The sequence below is a fragment of the Tachypleus tridentatus genome, chromosome 2, assembly GCF_004210375.1.
Source record: "Tachypleus tridentatus isolate NWPU-2018 chromosome 2, ASM421037v1, whole genome shotgun sequence".
Classification (NCBI taxonomy): Eukaryota; Metazoa; Arthropoda; class Merostomata; order Xiphosura; family Limulidae; genus Tachypleus; species Tachypleus tridentatus.
The window spans coordinates 121,590,113-121,611,507 of NC_134826.1; the positions used below are offsets into that span (position 1 = coordinate 121,590,113).

Below are 21,395 nucleotides of genomic sequence, written 5' to 3' on the forward strand. Positions count from 1 at the left end.
ATCCACCGCCAACTCTTTTACTAACGAATAATGGAATATATCGTGACATTATAATGCCTGAAAAGAGAGTATGTTTAGTGGGACGGGGATTCGAACCAGAGACCCTCAAATTACGAGTCAAGTGCCTTAACCACCTGGCCATGCCGGGTCCCGTAAGTTTTGTATTTGCTTACAACTAAGCTTGTATAAGAGCGTGAGTTTTGCATAAGGTCAATATTTTGCTATTAAACCACGAATTTTGTAATAAGTCGTGAGGTTTTTATTAGATCAAGAGTTGTATATTAGGTCATGAGTTTCGTATAATGTGATGACTTTTTCATTAAATTGTGATTATATGTATCATTTGGGACAAAATAGAAACATAATCTACTAAAGTGATTGAAGAAATGTAGGTAATAATTATTCTTAAACAATTAAAAATACTGTCATTAAGACCACATATTCGTTTTTAATTTCAACACAGCTTTGGTAAGTTTCCCATTTATTAAGTGCCGTTAACTAATTTTAATTAGCAAATTAGGATTACAAATTTAATCGCCAATTAATTGCAATTTATTTTCCAAATATGCAAATATGGTTGTCGCAGATGTTCTTCTTACATTACAAAAAAAACAAATTCTTTTATCTAACCAGTCATTAATAATACTCAAACATATTGAAATCTTGTGTTTCATTTTCTTCGTAATTTATTACTGAACTTAAATATTCAGAGTAATATATGAATTTCAGTGTCTCTAGAAAATTGTTTTACCGTAGGTCCGCACTAAGTATAAAAGATACAGTAAGGATCCTGAATATTTTAAGATTGATGTAAAACAGTGCTGTAAATCAGTCCCGTGTCTGATTAATTGTGTTTATAATTTTAGACGTACTGGGAGCTAGTGTGGTGTTCTTTATATAATTGCTGTGTATTATTGGGAAATCTCTAGAGGTAATTATAATATTGATTTTCATAAGAAATCCTCATTACACAGTTCTTACACTAACATACTACCTGAATCTGAGAGTAAGAGTGAAAGAGTAGCTCTAAAATGTGACGAGACGTTGCTCTAGACGAACACAAAATGTAAATCAATTTCATTTTGTAGCCTTCTTGGTTGAAGGCTACAATCTAACTAAGCCTTTATCAATTGTGTTACTTTCTGGTAGTGTATTTATGAAATACTAAATACCAATTAACTCAAAGATATATTCTGACTACATAAGTTTTATAAGTTCAGATATAAATTATAATATTTTGAAATATTAATCTACACGTGAAAAAATTGTCCATCGAATTAAAATCTACTTGCTAACAAACCTAGCCACTACTAACGCAATATTACCGTTTTTTATGTAGTTAGAACTTCAATTTAGCAGACGTAATTACCAGGATCATTCTTCATTTATAGTTCAATTGAAGTGTTTTTGTGCTGAATATTCTCAAAGTTAAATGGGCTTTGAATTTTTATGTTAAATTTGGTGAAAGCAACAACTCAATTTAATTTTTAAACCTATTTCTCAGATCGTTTGCTCAGGGTATTCCTTCTTTGAATATTTTTTATAGAGCATTAGTATTGGGTGTATTGTATACTTAATACTACATGATTTATTTAGTCCTTAGGGTTTCTCAAGAAGAGGAGTGTATAATAATCTATCAGGGACGCGTTTCATTCAGTACAGAACACATCAAACCGATTGAGACACAGCAAAACGTAATAGTGGTCGAAACATATAAGCTCTTTGTTGCAACAACAACAACTGTTACAGGGTGAACACTGGTGAAGCATGATTGTACTTAAGTATGCTTCTCCTAATACATTAGTTTGTTTGTTTTTTGAATTTCGCACAAAGCTACTCGAGGGATTATCTGTGCTAGCCGTCCCTAATTTAGCAGTGTAAGACTACAGCAGCTAGTCATCACCACCCACCGCCAACTCTTGGGCTACTCTTTTACTAATGAATAGTGGGATTGACCGTAATATTATAACGCCCCCACGGCTGAAAGGGCGAGAATGTTTAGCGCGACGGGGATGGGAACCCGCGACCCTCAGATTATGAGTCGCACGCCTTAACACGCTTGGCCATGCCGGGCCTAATACATTAGTGTTAGGTCTATTAAATTTTTTCACACCACATTCTTTGTACAGTCCAGTAGTTTTTTGTAGTTTTTTTTAAGAAACAGAAGAGTGCATGATAGTATTTCAACTATAATATGTCTACTACATCCATTGTGGCATACATTTCCATTTAAATATTAACAGTGAGGTTTCTATAGATATTATTTGTGTATGCAACAACAACATTGCATGGCGGTGATTTAGATTAAATTGTTATTACATTTCCTTTCGGGAAATAAAAAAAATATCTCTGAGGATCAGAAATGTTATTAAGAATTATAGGGCGTGTGATTTTAGAGTTTTCTTGGTTTGTCGAGATTGAGAGATGATATTATTTTCGTTAATTAAGGAGAAGAAGGGAGTTGGGAAAAGTTGGGAAAAAATTCAGAAGTTCGGGAGAGAAGCCGGGAGGAAGTGTAGAAGGACTACGTCGAAGGTTTTTTTCTTGACTCCCGGAGAAAGACGTTCTGTCTCAGAGAGGTAAGCAGGGAGATACAACAGGTTGTGTACGTCCGCTCCTGTTTAACTAAAAAAAAAAAGTTATTATTCTGATTAGGGAGTTTTATAAATAATTGACTTACAGATTAGTGTTTAAGCTTACATTGACTTAGGACGGTCCTTTTCGGGGGTGGGATCTATGAAGTCTATCTTAGTTAAAAATTGGGAGTACACCGAGAAGACCCACTTTCACAGCCATAGCACCGAATAAAATTTCCCTGACTGTGCCAAGAAGATGCTTTGGAAGGGAAACAAGGTTTAAAATTCACTATTATTTAAATGCATGCAACTTGATCTAAAAGAAGATAGAAGTATAATTGTTGTGTAGCTAGGTCAGTCGAGCTGCTGGCGCATCAGACGTAGAAATGACTAATTTTGAAAGGTTATGATGCTGTGTGGTTTCATATAGGTTTTGGATCACTGCGGTTTCACGACAGATAGTGTTAGTCTTGTGAAGTCGTCGTTCGTCTGAATCGTTCGGTTCTTCTATGTGTGTGTAAAAGTGGTCATTTTATAAACATTATCTAAAACGAAACTTCTTCTAGCGTTGTACGGATTATTTTAACAAAGAAATAAGATTATATAAAATTTGCATATTTTGAGTAAGATTTAGGACGGTGTGAATACGAATTACGTTTATGATTTATTTACAAGCAACATAGTAAAAAGTATTTTCTCAAACAATACAACCAGAGGAGGATATCTAATCACATCCTCTGTATTGTATGTTCTTCAGAGCGTACAGTATTGACCAAAATGTTTGTAGACTGTTCTATGTTGATGTTATTGTCTACATGCATGGAACACTTGCCGAGTAAATGTTCAAGTAGCGACAGAGAAAGTAGTGCATGACAAGATAAACATGTTGTTATTCTGGTTTATATTTATTGTTTTGGGCACTTATTCTTTAAAATACGTGTACACACCTGTTTAGGTTATACCAACATTCCTCCGTTTTATACATTTTCGAAATAAGCCAACGTTTTGCTCAGACAGTTTCTCTGTACTTGTTGTACAATCATGCCTCATTACGTGCCAGAAGTTACAAGAGGTCAACTTGTTCGACTGCCCAGAAATAGGATAAAACAGATGGACGTTTTCAGAACAGTAAAGTAACTCCTGTGCACTGTATCAATAATCCTGAAACGTCATAGGAATACCGGAAACATTGTTCCAGAAATGACTACTGATAGAGGCCTAAAAACTACTGCCTGAGATGACCATGTTTGAAGTAGATTAACACTTTAAGGTGCATAGAAGTATTGCAACTCATCACAAGAGGAATGGCGTGAACACATTCATTTTATGATACACGAAAGAACAGTGAATAACGTGAATAAGAGACTGACAAAACGAGGTTATTTTGCAAGACGGGCTATCTGCAAACAAATACTAACTAGAATTTACCATCTGTTTCCGGATGGTTAAAGCTGATTATAAGACTCGTGTTCGTCGTTTATCTGTAGAGTAGATGAGAGAAAACTATTTTTTTCACAGGAAGCACAGAGGAGGTGGTGCAGTGCATGTTTGGGTAGCTATTTATCATGGCAGAAAACTACTCTTCATATCCTCTAGGAAAGTGTCAAAGGTGCCTCCTACATGCATCGTAGGGAGACGACACTTCTGACAAGTTTTGGCAATAACTTTGTGGAAATGACATTTCCATTACCCACCGTGTAAGTATGGTACAGAATTTTCTCGATTAGGAGGACGTTACAAAATTACCATGGTCAGCAAACTCTCCAGACTGTAATCTCATTAAGAACTGTTGGTCAGAACTGAACCGAAAAGTTGCTAACGACAATGCTAAACCAACTGAGTTGCAGCGCTTTCTCGTGATAAGTTGGGATAAAATAATGTAGATTGCAACAATAACTCCATCTAGTGACAAGTTGGGAGTTGGGATAAAATAATGTAGATTGCAACAATAACTCCATCGATAGCATGCCACATGTCACCTTCCAAAGGTTATTAGATTGCAAGAAAGGCCAACCAATTACTAATGTTTAATATGTACCGTTTGTTTGTTTCTGAATTTTTAATGTCAAAAATAATTATTGCATCTAATGAATTTCAAGAAAAAGTTTATTTGCTTTACTTGTACACCTGTTTACATGTTATCGATTATCATTATTACATAGTTTATACAAACAAACACTTATTCCAAAACGATGTAATTAAGTTCTTTTTGACAAATATTGTTTGCTATGATATGTTTTGAAGTTTATTACGCTTAAACTGTATAACATACATTTGAGACCTAATAACTGGAGCTAATATATTGAAATAATGTGGCAGCTTAAGTTTAATAATCAAACATACAGAACTTGTAGAGAAAAATTGGTCGTTTTTATTGTTATTTGTATTACACGTTGAAACATAATTTTGATGCTGTTTTTATAAATACTATATTTCCAGTTTCCACAAGCTTAATATTTGTTTGTTTCTAGTTACGCATAAAACTAAATAATGGGCTATCTGTGCACCACGGGTATCGGAACCTGGTTTGCAGGGTTGTAAATCCGCAGACATACCGCTGTGACACTAGAGAGCTGAGGTTAAGATGGAAGAAAATTAGTATAAGCAAGTAACAACAGGCGCTAAGCGTAAATACGTAAAATAAATGATTAAACGGCTTGTTTCTGTGTCACTAATTATTTTATGTGTTTTATACGATTTTATTAATTCCGCTGGTTTAGAGAGGCTTTGATATTTGGAAATGAAGTATACTTACCGAAATGAAACCAATAAAACTTATTATATTTTACCTAATTTGGAAAAGTAAAGAAATCTTAGGATATTTACAGGTTGATAAGTTTACCGCTTTACTTTATGATTAAGAAAATATACATTGCAGCTTTCAGAGAGAATGAATATATATGTTTAATTACTTAGCACTTAAATATTTTGTTGAAATTTTACTTTAAAATTTTGAATACACTATACTAATACCTACGAATACAAAAATAACTTACTAAATACAAAACAAGAAGAGTATGTCAAAATATGTTTACTTTTCAAAATAATTTACAAGTTCTAATGAAACGGAAGAGTTAAATTACAATACGTGATGTGTCTGAGAATATGAAAAATAGGAGGATAATCCAAAACTTCAAATAAAATTACCGTTTATTTTGTTTTTGGTTGTTTTGAATTTCGCGCAAAGCTACATGCGCAAGGCTATCTGCGCTAGTCGTCCGTAATTTAGCAGTGTAAGACTACAGCAGCTAGTCATCACTACTCACCGCCAACTTTTGGGCTACTCTTTTACCAACGAATAGTGGGATTGATCGTTACATAATATCGCCCCCACTGCTGAAAGGGCGAGCATGTTTGTTGTGATAGAGATTCGAACCCGCGATCCTCAGATTACGAGTACCAGTTATTTCGTGAAAACTGTGTAGTTTTAAGTTGTTATTAATACTAATTGGTCAAAGCATGTAGGCCTGGCATGGTAGGATTGTTAGGGCGTTCGACTTATAATCTGTGGGATCGAATCCCCCGTCCCACCAAACATGCTCGTCATTTGAGTCATGGGAGCCTTATAATATGACGACTATTCTTACTATTCGTTTGTTAAAGGGTAGCAGAAGAGTTGTCGGCGGGTAGTGTTGACTGTCTTCCATATATAGTCGTTCACTCCTAAATTAGGGATGGTTAGCACAGATAGCCCTCGTGTAGCGTTGTGCGAAATTCAAACAATCAATCAAATCAAACATAGATTACAATGCCGGAGCATTGGTGTCCCTAACCTGCTCTTTAGAAGCATTGTAGTTCATGGATGGGTCTAAGTTGTCCAGTTTATATCATTCGTGCGTGCTCTGCGCAAAAATTCAAAATAAAACAAAACAAACCATTCGTGTAGAAAATAATTTTATATTTTCGTTTATTATACAAACAAAAATTCTAGACTGCTCGATCTCGGATTAATCTAGTTAATAGTCTCACAAGTTTCTAATCTTCGATTGCCTGAAAAAACAAATTGTGCATTTTTTTCTTCTTCTAAGTGTATAAACATTTCATGTAAATCGTAGATTCGAAACACAGTAGAAATGACTTTTCATCTCTGTTATTTCCATAAAATTAGAATCAAGTTTGTGAAATAATTAACCTGTAAAGGATATGATAGAGTATTTACAATAATAGGTTATAGTTTTTTCATTGTAAAAATACACAAAAGTTTTCTAACAAAGTATTTTTTGTGAAACCTAAACAAACTACATTTCCTTCTTTCCTTTCTGTATCATTTCCATCTTTTAGTCATATTGCGTACGTATGTTATGGATAAAGGTATCTACTATTATACTCTAGTTTGTTATTTGTGTATTTTCACTGGTTTTAACAGAAAATGTTATGTTGGTTGGGAAATATTCCTGGTCGCACAGCTGCGTTACCGAAGTTCTGTCCCGGAATCCAGTTTCAATGAAAAGAGCTTGAATAACATATAGATATATACAAGGAAAACAATAAATAAAATTACAACAGATACTGCAGAGTGTAGGCGATAATGTATATGCTTTTTAATTCAATGTTATTAATAATTTTTTTCCAAGTGCCAAAAGAGAAAAAGTTGTAGATGGATATCGTTCAGTTTCATCTAACTTCTTGTTTTTATAACAGTTAGTGAATAAAAAAGAATTTTAAACTGTTTTTTATAAATAAAACTTTTAACGTTTTAACGTGAAGCTCATGTTTTTATAATTATTCATTTACATCAGTCCTGTATCTAAGCTAATATCTTAATTTAGAGAAATTAAAACGCACGTGCTTGATGCTTGAGCTTCTGTGAATTATGAGCTTAACTGTTGTTTATTGTTATTATTTATTAAGCACAAAGCTAAACAAAATGCTAGCTGTGCTCTTCCCACCATGTATATCGAAACTCAGTTTCTGGCGGTATAGGTCCTCACACATGCTGTTGTGTCACTGGGGGGACAATTATTTATTACCTGAAACAAAAAGGCATTATTTATAGTATCAGCTTCGTACTGCCTTTATCACACTTATTAGCTTTTAACTGGCCTTAAGCCAAACATGACAAGACGGTATATCTGTTTAAAGCAGACAGTGAATCAACTGCTCATTATAGTTTCCTTACGAAATTAGGATCCATTGGATGATTAAATATAACATCGTGATTGGCTTGAAAGCGTAGATACCCTTTAAGTAATTAAAACTTCGACGTTTAAGCCAATAGGATTGACGTATCTTCAGGCAGTATATGACTAACAATTACAAATTCAAAGTTTAATGGTCATTTTTGGCAGTGCGCATGTTGCATATAAGTACTAAACAACTGAAAAAACAAACAAACCCATAAAGACGTTTCGGCTAGAAAAGATTTTTTTAAAAAAATAAGTATAGTTTCTTCAAATTTTCTTCTGTTTATATCGGTTTCACTTAATATAATTTTTACATATACTTTTAGAGTGTATTCTTGTTTTTACGTGCCAGAAAATATTGGATGTTTCTTGAAAGTGTTCTTTGAATTTTTGTGCCCATAATTCGCTTTTATTGCATTTGATCTCATATGTTATTCCTTTATTGTTTGGGATAACTTGTTAAAACAATGAACTTTTATTCTTGTTTTTTAATGACTAATGAGTTGATGTTGATGTTGTGCTTTCTGATAAGATGTATCTGACAAGGTTAACGTTCACATGTTCAATAAATTGAATAGTGCTTATGATAAAGTTTTGTGGTTTCTTCTTGGATTAGATGTATGATGGCACAGTTTCTTTTGGTTCCACTGATTGTTTTAATTGTTCCTTTTGTATAACACTTTTTATGAATAAAAATCTCAAACGAAAAGAAACCATAAAAATAAAAAGAATCAATTTGACATATGGAAGTGATTTTATTCAGGTGAAACTGTAAGAGAAATGAACAAAAGGACCGACAAAATTTTAGGGAACTGTTTTGTGCATATGGAAAGTTAAAAGAAATCAAACACTCCGTATCTGAAAACAACAAGTGAAAATGATACAAACAAACAAAAATCAAAAACTATACTGATCAAAACATTAGAACTTTCTTTGGACAAATATTCCAGAACTCAATCTACTTATGTCTATAAATGAAATGTGTATTTGTTTGCACCCTATCTCCTAAAAGCGTATTGAATCAATTCGAGCTAAAATTTGTAGATAAACACTATGAGCTACGTGAAATGTTTCAAGGAAGTCAAACTTGAACTTGACCCCAGTTCTGTGTCGTAAAACCTGTTGGTTAATTATTCCTAGCCTCTTGAGTCAATCTCAAATAAATTTGTAGGTTGACACTTTAGACAATGTTAAATCTTCTAAAGGGCTTCTAGGACAAAGTGTGAAAGTTACTGGACTATTTCTCAAACAACCATGCTTTTCTAATGGTTAATGGGATGTAGGGTGTTCAAGGGTGGGATCACCTTAAAATCTTTATTAGTTGGTAGATGGAAAGTAAACTGCAAATGTTTTTTCATAACGAAACTTTTTTATAATTTTAAAATTTTGAGATAAAGTTTATGTTCAAGTTATTACTTTAAAATATGTAATTGATATTAAACTTACGTTGTTTAATTAAGTTTACACATTCCCTGTCAGTTGATGGATATTTCAACTTCTTTTTATTAATTACAATTCATATGATTTCGCGCCACATTTCTTATTTTCATCTTTGTGCTTTTTTAAAATAATTATTGCCACCTATCCTTAGTGCTTGTAATTCACCATTACTTATGGAATTTGTAATTATTGTTAATGATACTTTAACTGAAAATGGTTCTTTATAAGAGCTGCAACGCTTCAGTTTTGAGTGATTAAAAATAATTCCACTGATGTAACATTTAAGATTAACAGTTAATACTTAGAAAAGAATCAAATGACAAGAAATAATCAATTTAAACTTTGCAAGTAATTCCATTAGCTGTGAGATACATCTTTATTAAACATGGAAAACAACAGCTGAATTGTCTTGTGCCTGCTTGTCTATATTTCCATTAGAGGTTTCATGTATCATCTATATTATTTTATTCAGATATTACCTTGAAAGAAAAAATAACAACAGTTCAAACAGTTTGTCTAAAGAACAAAAAGGTTTTTGAAGTTGATGTTTTATATTAAAAAGTGTACTAAGGTTTGTTGTAAGAGACACAGTAATACGAGACCTTTCTAGTGATAACCTTTCACCTATAAAGAGAAATATATTTTCTTCTAAAAATATTGCAGAATTACAGAATTTACTGACCTCAACTTATAAAAGTGTCGTTGTTCTGGTGTAAACCAGTTGTTGCATTTTAGTTATGTGAAAATAACCATTTTTGTGTGTCTTAAAATATTTGCTAGAAATGCATAGTTTTAGTAAAATTGTATAAAGAATAAAATTAGACGCATTATTATAGATCGTTACAAAAAATTACCTGAAACAGAGTTGATTGCTTTGTTTTTTTGTCTGTTTGTGTAAACGTAAAGAAACTGTCTTGAGCCAAGAAGGGAATCGAACCCAGAATTTAAAAGTAATGCATCCTTATCCCTATTTTATTGCACTAAAAATAGATCGTTAAACTCGTTTCATGTTTAATTAGTGAAGGTCATTGTTATAAAATATATTGTTGAATATTTCTGATAATATAATTCTCCCAGCGGTTTATAATGCTAAAAATTAGGTTTCGATACCCGATTTAGCACAGCACAAATAACTCATTTTGTAGCATTGTGCTTAAGAACTAACGATTAACAAATTGATAATAAATTTACTGTAACAGACTCGTGATGTCGATTCATGAAGCCTTTGTTTAGGGATTAGCAAGATATCTGTGTAAAATGATAGAAACTATAAGCTTAAAACCTCGTATATGCGGCAGAATGACTTAGTCAACAATTAGTTGTTAGTAATATTTCTTTCTTTGAAAAGTCAGTTTCAATATGTGTTTATATTTACGAAATTTGTTTTTACTTTCTTTAGCTTAGTTGTATTCTTATGAGAATTATGTCGCATTATTAGTTAATATACAGATTGAAGATAAAACTATGTATAACCTAAAACATTCTAAGCTGTTAAAGCTCAAGTACTATTATTAGAATTACGGCCGACAATGTCGATAAGAATCAGGGCAACCAACTAGTTCTGTTCATTATGATTTTTTTGCTTTAAGATGATAAATAGGCTCAGATAGATCGGTATATTATAACTATTACAATATTAACTGGGTTATCTGTTAGTTCTAAAACACACATGAAAATAGGTTTCATACTGTTATTTAAAAACAACCTAAAGAGTCCAGTCCATTAAATGTTAGGTGCTTGACATCCGTTCAATACTTTAATATCTTCATTGGTACATTAACAAAATTATTGTTTTTTTGAACGTCAGTATTTTTAATGTATACAGTGTTAAATAAATTCGACAATATAAGACCCAAGTTCAAGAATCCAAATTCTAAATTTTTGTTTTCGAAAAAGAAATACTTGTATAATCTCATCATGTTCTTATGAAAAATTATATTACTGCTTAAAAGCAGTAGGGGCCTGGCATAGCCAGATGGGTAGGAGCGCTCGACTCGTAATCCGAGGATCGCGGGTTCGAATCCTCGTCACACCAAACAGGCTCACTTTTTGAGCCATGAGGGCGTTATAATGTTACAGTCAATCCCACTACTCGTCAGTAAAAAAGTAGCCCAAGAGTTGGTGGTGGGTGGTGATGACTGGTTGTCTTCCATCCAATCTTTCACTACTAATTAAGGACGACTAGACCAGATAGCTCTCGTGTAGCTTCTTGCGAAATTCAAAACGAACAAAAACAATGAAAGCAACACTTAATGCATCTTACTTGAGAGTAGAGTAGACGATAAACATAATTTGTACAATACACTTCACAGCATAACGTATCAAGTCTAGTTAGTGTTTTTCAAACATTAGCGTGTTTGGTCATTCTGAATTACCTTCTTGGTTTTCATTATAAACTTTTTATGTTGATTAGTGTCATTAGTGACATTGATAATAAACTTGGCTTCTTATAGAATTAATTTATTTTTGAAAATATAAGGAAATAATGTGGTACCTGACACCCACACACACACACACACACACACTCAGAGCAAGACGGTTTACTTTAACTATGACAAGACGATATAGAAATAAGAAAAAAAACGTTTTCAAAGCTTTGAAGACGGAAGGAGATAAATATTTTTTCGTGTAAAACATACTTAGACTGACCAGGTACCATAAACTGAAAGATTTTGTGTTGAAACTTCCCAAGATCCTAATGAAAAATATCAATACTAACCAACAGGTGTGTGGTTACCGAGATACGTTTAGCGTAACATTTCGTTTTTTTATTATCTTTAATTAAAAAAAGATAAAACGAAACGAGGACACCTTAATGGAAAAGAGATAGTATATATATATATATGTATATATAAACAGGAATAGGTAAAGGTCCCAGAGAGTATGGACAGTATAAAACGGAAGATACGAAGAAATTGAGAAAACATTGTTGTCTTCCTTTAACATTCTGTCTTTGTTTTCTTATCGTCGGAAGCAATGAAAGTTTAATCCACTCAGTCGAGAAGGAAAGGAATTACAATGGTTCTCTAGGAAACAATTATTTATAGATTGTGTTTGTTATAATATTTTCTCATGTTAGATCACAATTAAAGGTAGACAGTATAACTCTAAAGGCTTTACTGAAATTTCTTTATATTTTAAAGGAAAAACAAAACAACATGAAAAGTAGCATAGGGTAAAACGGTAACACATAACTTTTCACATGATCACTTTAACGTTACAACTAGGGATTGTTAAAATTACTTTATGATGTCCTTGTTTTCCGGTGTGTGCCTTTTTATAACTGTTTATACGTGTATAAGATAGATCGTTACGTTGTCGATGCTGACTTCCCAACCACCACTGTCGCTCCTAACACTTAAAACTTTGAAAAATTCGGATTTATATTTCAACATACACATCTTGTATCAAATAACACTTTAAATAATATTAAAACTTGCGATCAAAAGCAAAACCTATCTCATCAAAATCACATTAGCCACAATAATGTTTTATAATACGAAATTATAGTTATGGTGTTTTACCTCTTTTTGATTCAAGACAAAAAATACTCAACGAAAAATTATATTTTTTAAATACTTAAGTGTTTCTCTTCCCAAAAAGTCTGAAGAGAAAAACGACTTTCAAACACTTTTCAATAGTTTAATATTAGACGAGTAGCAAAGTTTGACAAGGAACATATCACAAGTACAGAAAACGATATGTCGTACAGAAATAGACGTGTTGGGTATATTCTCAAGTGTGTCACATACAGATAGAAACACATGGTAGACATACACAATAGTATACATGCTAGAAATAAAAACATATGGTAAATATATAACATAATATAACAAATCAGTGTTAGGCTTATGGAAAAACGAGATACCACTACATAAATGTAATGTATATTAAAAATGTATACGATATGCACCGATAAATTATTCACACATGTGCATAGAAGAATAATACACAATCTGTCCAAAATATTTACATATATTGAAACCAATAAGATCACTATTGTTAAGATAGAACACATATACACTTAGCACAGTCAAACTGAGAAATACGTTATATTAAACATCTACATAAGTAATTTGTGCAACTTGTCAGGTTCTATGGACATCATGAACCATTTGTTCGAAAATGAAACAATTTTATGACACACCAATAGAAAGATGTGTAATATAGAATTTTACATATTACATCAAAACCTTATCAAAACATGTATAAAAATAACATCAATGTTGAAAAGCAGATTCTGGAACTTTATATCGGATTCGAATCCCCGTCGCATCAAACATGCTCACCGTTTCAGCCTTCAACGCGTTATAATGTGACGGTCAATTCCGCTTTTCGTTAGTAAAAAGAGTAGCTCAAGAGTTTGCCGTGGGTGATGATGACTAGCTGCCTTCTCTCTAGTCTTACACCATTAATTTAGGGACGCCTAGTGCAGATAGCCCTCGTGTAGCTTTGTGCGAAACAAACGAATAGTGAGATGGACGAAACGCTCCCACGGAAGAAAGGACAAACAGGCTACGTTATGTGTTACCAGTACAAATACTACTACGAAATTTTATAAAGAATTTCAAATTACTGTCACCAAAAATGATGTCATTAACTACTACGAAGCCATTGAGAAAATAATTTCATTATTGTTTTATTCAGAATAAAAGTGAAAATAACTTTTCAGATAAATTATTCTAAAAATAAATTTAAATATTTTCCATATTTTAAATATCATTTCCTCCCAAGAGTAAAATTGACAATTTATTATGGACTAAAATACAAAATATAAGCCAAAGATGATGTAAGACTTCATGAGATTTTGCGTTTCGATAGATTGGAATTTTTTAGTTTATTGTGTCTTACAATAAACAAAGACTGAATCTGAAAACGATGAACGAAGACTGCGTGTGTTATTTTATGTTTTTGTATGTTGTACGAAGTTCTTAGCCTAAAGTATCAATATTTACATGTTCGCTGAGCGAGCAGTACATTGTACATCCGTATATCTGTACGTATCCTAACATTTGACTTATACGCTTTTTCTTACCCTTTCTTACTTATCCCCCACTTCATAAGTAAGATGAATGTTAATAAATCTTTCTTTTTATCTTTAACTGCTGCTTCTGATGATTTGTTTTGGAAACAAATACATATGTATTTTTTCTGTGTCAACGTGCCTATGTATTTAATTTACTATCTGTTTTATGGCTATGTGTTATATCATGTATTTACAAGTTCATTTACTAAGGTACTTAATGCCTATTTTAGACTATCTGTCCCTTGTTGTTTGTCGATTATCAAACTTCTATCAGTTAGTATTTAATTAGATATTTTACTGTTTGTTCATCTTTTTACCAATCTAAATTTTTCTACCTCTATTTCATTGGTTATCTCTTTATCTGTCTTCTTTTATCTACTTGCGTTTCTACCTTATTTTTTTCATATGATCATAAAACCTGTCATCTATATTTCTAAATATTATTATCTAAGCAAGTATTCATTATACAACTAGAAAAATTATTTAAATTCGTTTTCTCTACCTGACGAGTTATAACTTCCTTCCATATTAGATAATTATTTCCTACAGAATATATATCTTTCCTAATTGGCTCAGAATGCTTCATTGATTTAGTTTCTATTTGTACTATTAGAGGGCTGCCGTCCACATTTCAATTGAAACACTAATTAGCTACACACTGAATAGATTCAGATTAATATGTGAGAAGCATACAAGGGCACTTTACGTTTAATGAACTTTTTCAGGCGAATATGGCCTACGATATAGCTGTTCCTGATGTACATTACAAGAATGTCAAAATAACTTTTTAATCTACCATATTTAGTTATTGATTTAAAAGTTACATTTATAGAGGTATTTTCTTTAGGCTAGGTTTACACAGAATGGCTTTTTAAAATTTGTAAATTGTCTTCTCTGACATAGGAGCTGGAACTAATTTTGAGAACCGGCATGGCCAAGTGGTCCGGGCACTGGAGTCGCAATCTGAGGATTACAGGTTCGAATCCTCATCCCAGAAACATGCTTACCATTTCTCCCGTGGGAACATCATGATATAACTGTCAGTCATACTGTTCGCTGTTAAAAGAGTAGCCCAAGAGTTGGCGGTGGGTAATGATGACCAGCTGCCTTTTCTCTAACCTTTCACTGCCAAATTAGGAACGACTAGCGCAGATAATCTTCATGTAGCTTTGCGCAATATTCAAACCAAACCATACTGATTTTGGAACAAATATAAACGTAATTCATAATTGTGTCGTACTTTGCGATAGTCATGAAAATTTTGAAAGTATGAAAGAGTCTAGTCGAGTTAATAGGGCTAAATGAAGAGTGAATTCATCGTGAATGTCACAGCAAGATATCATAACAGAAGCAATAACAATAACAATAAATTGGATGGTCGATTTATAATAATGGGTAAAGAAATGTATTGTAACGGTTTGTTAGTTTCGAATTGCGCGAAAGTTCGCGAGAGTTACGCAAGGGCTGTCTGTGCCAGCCGTCACTAATTTAGCAGTGATAGATTAAAGAAAAGGCAGGTAGTCAACGCCACACTCCGTCAACACTTGTACTACTCTTTTAGCAACGAACGATGGGATTGGCGTCACGGCTGAAAGGACGAGAGCCTTTGAGGTCGTGACCCTCAGACTGCGAGTCGAGCGCCATGTCAGGTTCGTATCAAAACGGAAGCGGTAACATTATTAAGTACAAAATACAGGAATGTTACGTGGAAACTCACTGAGTATTTGTTCCAAAATGTCGCGCCATGCAGTAAAAAGACTATTTACCTACAGTCGTTTTTATTTTTTAGTTACAAAAATAAGAGAAGGCAGCTAGTACAGGTCACCCTCGCCAATTTTATGTTATTTTTTTTCGAAGTAAGTAGTAGTACTTCGTCGTCACTTTTGTAGCGCACACGAGGTCTCAATGTTTGAAGCATAGTTTTGTGGTAACTGGTTGCGAGCCAGCAATCCTCTATTTATTTAGTGTTACGTGTTTGTAACACCATGTTTTATCTCATATAAACTCGGATACTTAATGATTTTCTTTGTTTGCTGTTAAGAGCAAAGCTACAGATGGGATATTTGTGTCTACACCTTCTTTGTATCGAACCCAGAATTATAGCGCTATAGGTCTTCAAACTTACCACCTAGCTACCGGGAGTCCATAGTAAATGAACAAAATGATTATATACAAACTTTGATGTTTTTGGTGTATCATTTCGTCACTACTTCTTTTGAACATGCTTTAATATCTGGCACACGAGCCATTCCAGTGACGTTTGCGGCCTGGCATGGCCTGGTAGTTAAGGCATTCGACTCGTAATCTGAGGGTCGCGGGTTCGAATCCCCATAACTCCAAACACGCTCGCCTTTTCAGCCGTGGGGGGCGTTATAATATGACGGTCAATCCCACTATTCGTTGGTAAAAGAGTAGCCTAAGAGTTGGCGGTGGGTGGTGATGACTAGCTATTTACCATCTAATCTTACACTGCTAAATTAGGGACGGCTAGCACAGATAACCCTCGTATAGCTTTGCGCGAAATTAAAAACAAACCAAACTAAACTAGTGATGTTTATTACTAAGCCTAAAATGGTCAACTGGTGATTTCAAGCTATTTCGATAGGTCTCGACGAATGAAGCTCGGCATAACTTCTAAAATGATAAAAAACAAACTAAATATTATTAAGAATGTGATATAATGAAATTTAAATAGATTCTATTATGATGGTACCATATTGGGTATTATACCATCCTTCTTGTATTTGCTCTTCATTGTAGAAATGACATTTTTAATTTGAGAATTACAAATTATTTGGTAATGCATTGTGCATCTTTTTCAACTTCAACACTGCATCCTTGGGTTCTACTACGACGTTAGTTTAACAAAATATTGAAACTGATGATTTTTATGTATGATTCCAATCCAACCATTTTAAATTAACGATACTGTTATAGCCGTGTTTCAATGTTTCGCTGTCAATGCAGAAATCAATTGATAAATATCTAATTCAGTTTGTATGTAAAATCAACTGGGATATCTTCGAATAAGTTTTTCCCTCACCCCATGCGGACCCACGGTGTAGCTTAAAAAACATTTCAAACATGTTTCATCACTACATCGTTTTACTTTACATTTACTGATTAATTTCCCCATGTTGTCTTTCATGGTCTTGTTTCAGGTCACTGGTCTGATCCAGCGACCTATATCTCGTGCCAAACGTCTTCTTCTTATTTAATTAAAACAATCCAAATCTTTCCGGAACGACTCGTTTTTCTGGACCCACATCACGATGTCGGGAGGGTGGTGTAGCAGGTGTTACAAGAACAAAATAAAATAGGTGGATTTATCCCAAATCCATAACATTATCATTATGGAGTCACAAAACACTTTTTTGTATGCAAACAACATAGTTTCATATTTGTTGTGAACATATATGAAAAAAAACGAACTTATGCTGTTTTATTTGTTATATTGTAAGAAACAAGCACAATAACACTTTATAAAGCCGTTAAAGGATGTAAGAAAGAAATTTCATTATCATATTAAAACACTTTTGTGAAAGCTTTTGCAAGTTTCTGTTTTTTTTTGTTGGGAGATTCTAACCTAGCATCACTAGTTCTTACAGAAATTTATAGTAGTATTAATTCCAGTCTCAGGCGATGAGTCTGTTTTCCAACAACAGTCACAATAATTTAATAGCGTAAATACCGAAGATGTTTATTGCGGTAATATTGATGTGGAGGGTGCATTTTATCTTACTTTGCCTTAACACTGACGTTAGTACAGATTACACACTTCAAGAAGACTGCAAAAGTTAAGTTAGGTTATATTTCTTATAAGAAATGCCAGTGTTTAAAATGTTCTACTGATTGAACTTGACGAATGCTCAAGGCACTTAAATGGAAATATTTAGCTTGTCAAGTAAAAATGCACCTATCTGAGCTTAGCCGTCAGATAAGTAATAGATTATTTAAGGCTAAGAGGAATGAAAATTGAAAAAGCAATAAGAAATTTTCAAAAATTAACCACTTTCAGAAAATCGATCGTAAACCACCGTTTTGGTTAATCACATACTGATGATTAAAGTTTCGGAAAATTAAATTTCATTTGCTCAAACATTGACAGCAGAGGTACCCCAGGCTTCTTGCCTTGAAATAAAACAATCTTCCAATAAAAATATCTCAATTTTAAAGACATCACAATGAATTTATGTTGTTTAGTAAATGACTGTTACCGAGCTACTCTGATGAATGACATGGTGCCTTAAATACATTATTGATGGCTCACCATCTTTGTCTAATGTGCTTGCACGTGCTATAAATTATGCATATCTCCTATATAAAACATTACGGTGTAAATTGACGTACGTCCTTGTATATTATCTATTTCTCAAGCAGCAAAAGAATTATGAGGAATATTGTTAGTGTCGTTTGAACGACCTTTGACTTATGATCAACCTTTTTTTTTTTACATTGTACAGATGATTTAGTGTCCCTTAAGTCTTCTTAATGTTCTTTACTCACGTATCTGATAGATAAACAGACTGCATTATATGATTTAGAACCTCCTAGACTACAACAATAAAAAGAAATTGCGAAACGTCTAAGCATTATTAGAACTGCTAAATAATAAAATTACTTCTTCGAAAGTAGTAATAATGTGTTCTCGGAGTATAGAAGTGTCAGTAAATGCTATCATACTAGCATGTAAACAGAATCAGAGGATGTGTTTAAAAATGTTTTACGTGCAGTACTTTACACTGTCAAACGTGTAATTATTATAATTAAATTTATTTCTGAAAACAGTAAAAAAAGAAAACTGGCATACAGTATTGGAAATAATTTTGGAAACAATGGAGGAAAATAATATAAAAGGAAAAGAAACTGCACTAGAATACAGTTACGTGGTCATAGCTTACAATGTGGTTGATTGTCATCCAATCAACCACTAAATGCCACAACAGTATGCAGCCTATGGAAGTATAGTAATATTGTGTTCAATAATGTTAGTGTGAGCCAATCAGTCATCTTTTAAAGGACTGAAATATCCCAAGACAAATGTCTGTAGAACAACATTATGATTGGTCAAGAATATTTCATATAAAACACTATGGTAAGATTCTTTGTTTCACTGGATGTATGTTAAAATCTGAAACCTGGTAATGGCAGAAATTAAAGAGGTTGATATAGAAAACGAGACTTTAGAAATATAATGTTATGTGTACTTACCTCGAGAAAACTGAGGTACACATTAGCACAAAATGGCCTCAATGGACGCGAAACTGTTCAAAAACTGTTGTTGAGAAGAAATAGCCAGACCAAAAGGTTGAATTGGGTATCGAACTATAATTAGTTGAGTGAGCGAAACTGAAAGTGTGTTTTGTTTACACATGAATTTAAAGTTCAAACTGTTTGGCAACAGTCAACATAGTTTGTTCGATGTTGGTGGATAAACAGTGTCAAAGGAGAGCGTCTACAATGAAGTGTTGTGACTGATCAGTATAGGTGTAGCTCTGGAACAGAACCAATAGTGTCGACGATCCACACAAAATTGGTGTCACATTGACTACTGACAGGTATAGATAAACTCTGATCCATTGTGTTATTCCCTCTGAAACAAAAGCTTTATTTATTTGTAATTAAACATAAAGCTACACAATGGACTATCTATGCTCTTGCTCTCCATTACGGGTGTAGAAACCCAGTGTCTATCACTCAGACATACCACTCTGCCATGGGATGTGGAGAATCTATCCATAATCTATATTAAATGCATACATTTTCCAAACGTGGAAACATATAATATACTCCATGCATAAACTTAAGTATATTAGAAATGTTCAAAAATAAATAGAACTAGTCAAAGTATATCGAACACGTGTTTCATTTTAGATTAATATCTGATTCTTATTATACTTTCTGTTATTCTTATAGAAAATCGTTTTATTTATTCTGTAATTAAAGACATCATATTTACTTTATTGCCTTTTCTATAAGTCTATAAGTTTTTACGGTTTCATGTTTCCTACTGATTTTAGACAATCATTAACGTTTCCCTGTTACTAATGTATATTTAACACTTTAAATATTAAGTATTTATAGAATATTTTTAAAAATAATCTTCTGTGTTTTATATTACCTATCTGAAACTACATTCTAAAGTTTTCCATTTCATAATTAATAATAGTTAAGTAACAGGATGTAAATTCATAAAATCTTGTTTATAAAATATTTGTTGTTGGCTTTCTTCACTGGCACACTAAATCAACCTGAGTCTACGCCATCTAAATGTAATGGTTGAATCTGTGAATGAATAGTGTACACATATAAATATAACGTTAGAATGTTGAAGATACTTAAGTTTTACGGTCTAAATTATATTATGTTCGTTCATCGCATGAATTATTGGGCAAGCCACAGTTTTAAAAGTTATGAATTAAAATATTGTATAGCATCTACATAATAGTATGAGAAAATGTCGTTATTTATACTCTAATGGTATTATTCAATTCACAGTTCACACTTATTTATATTGAACTGACATGGTATTTATAATTTCTAGTCCAGTTTCACATGTCTTAAATTGGTATGTTATTTTCTATGTAAAACTCGGTAACGCCTAACTGAATCTAAGCACGTTTTATGTCTCCTGACTAAAACTAATGTACGTATTAATGTCTTTTGACTGAAACGGAAAGTAAAATCCGCGAACACAAAGGTCAGCAACAAAACCATCCACGTTTCTTAGGTAACAGCATGCAAAATAATCACGAAAGTTATCCGTCTATAAATGAGATCAACAGGTTATAGGTTCACCAAAATAAGACTTCTAGTAATACCTCCCTCTTATCTATCATATACCTCGAGCAGCTGGAGAGGAAAACGGATGCACATATTATTCCATACAAAGACATACTGGTCAAATCCCAGGATGCAGTGTCGATGGAATTTTTGCCATCAGAATGATGAAACGAGCGTTGGGAAATTCTTTCCTTGTACGTTAGATACATTATTAAAAGCATGCAAAGTGGGGTGTGTGATTTAGACATGACACCGTTATCACAGAGCCTTTTGAAACGGAAAATACATTGCATGCTATAGTCACTATGCAAGGTCCTTAAACAGAAAGTGACCAGACGTAATGAAGTTATGAGGCTTCCAAACAGGTTTAATATAATGTACTGAACTTCCTTTATATTTAGAATATTATATATAACTTAACACACTCAAACCTACAGTAGCTTCACG

The 21,395-nt window shown here is 33.0% G+C and overlaps 1 protein-coding gene across 1 annotated transcript in view; it reads left to right on the top strand.

Moving 5' to 3' along the window:
* Positions 1-2,481: 2,481 nt before the first annotated feature.
* LOC143244981 (voltage-dependent calcium channel type A subunit alpha-1-like) overlaps positions 2,482-21,395 on the top strand; it is a 336,700-nt gene continuing 317,786 nt past the window's right edge. The window contains exon 1 of the mRNA XM_076490619.1: positions 2,482-2,579. The gene's annotated coding sequence lies outside the window, so the exon portion shown is untranslated. The remainder of the gene's footprint in view (positions 2,580-21,395) is intronic.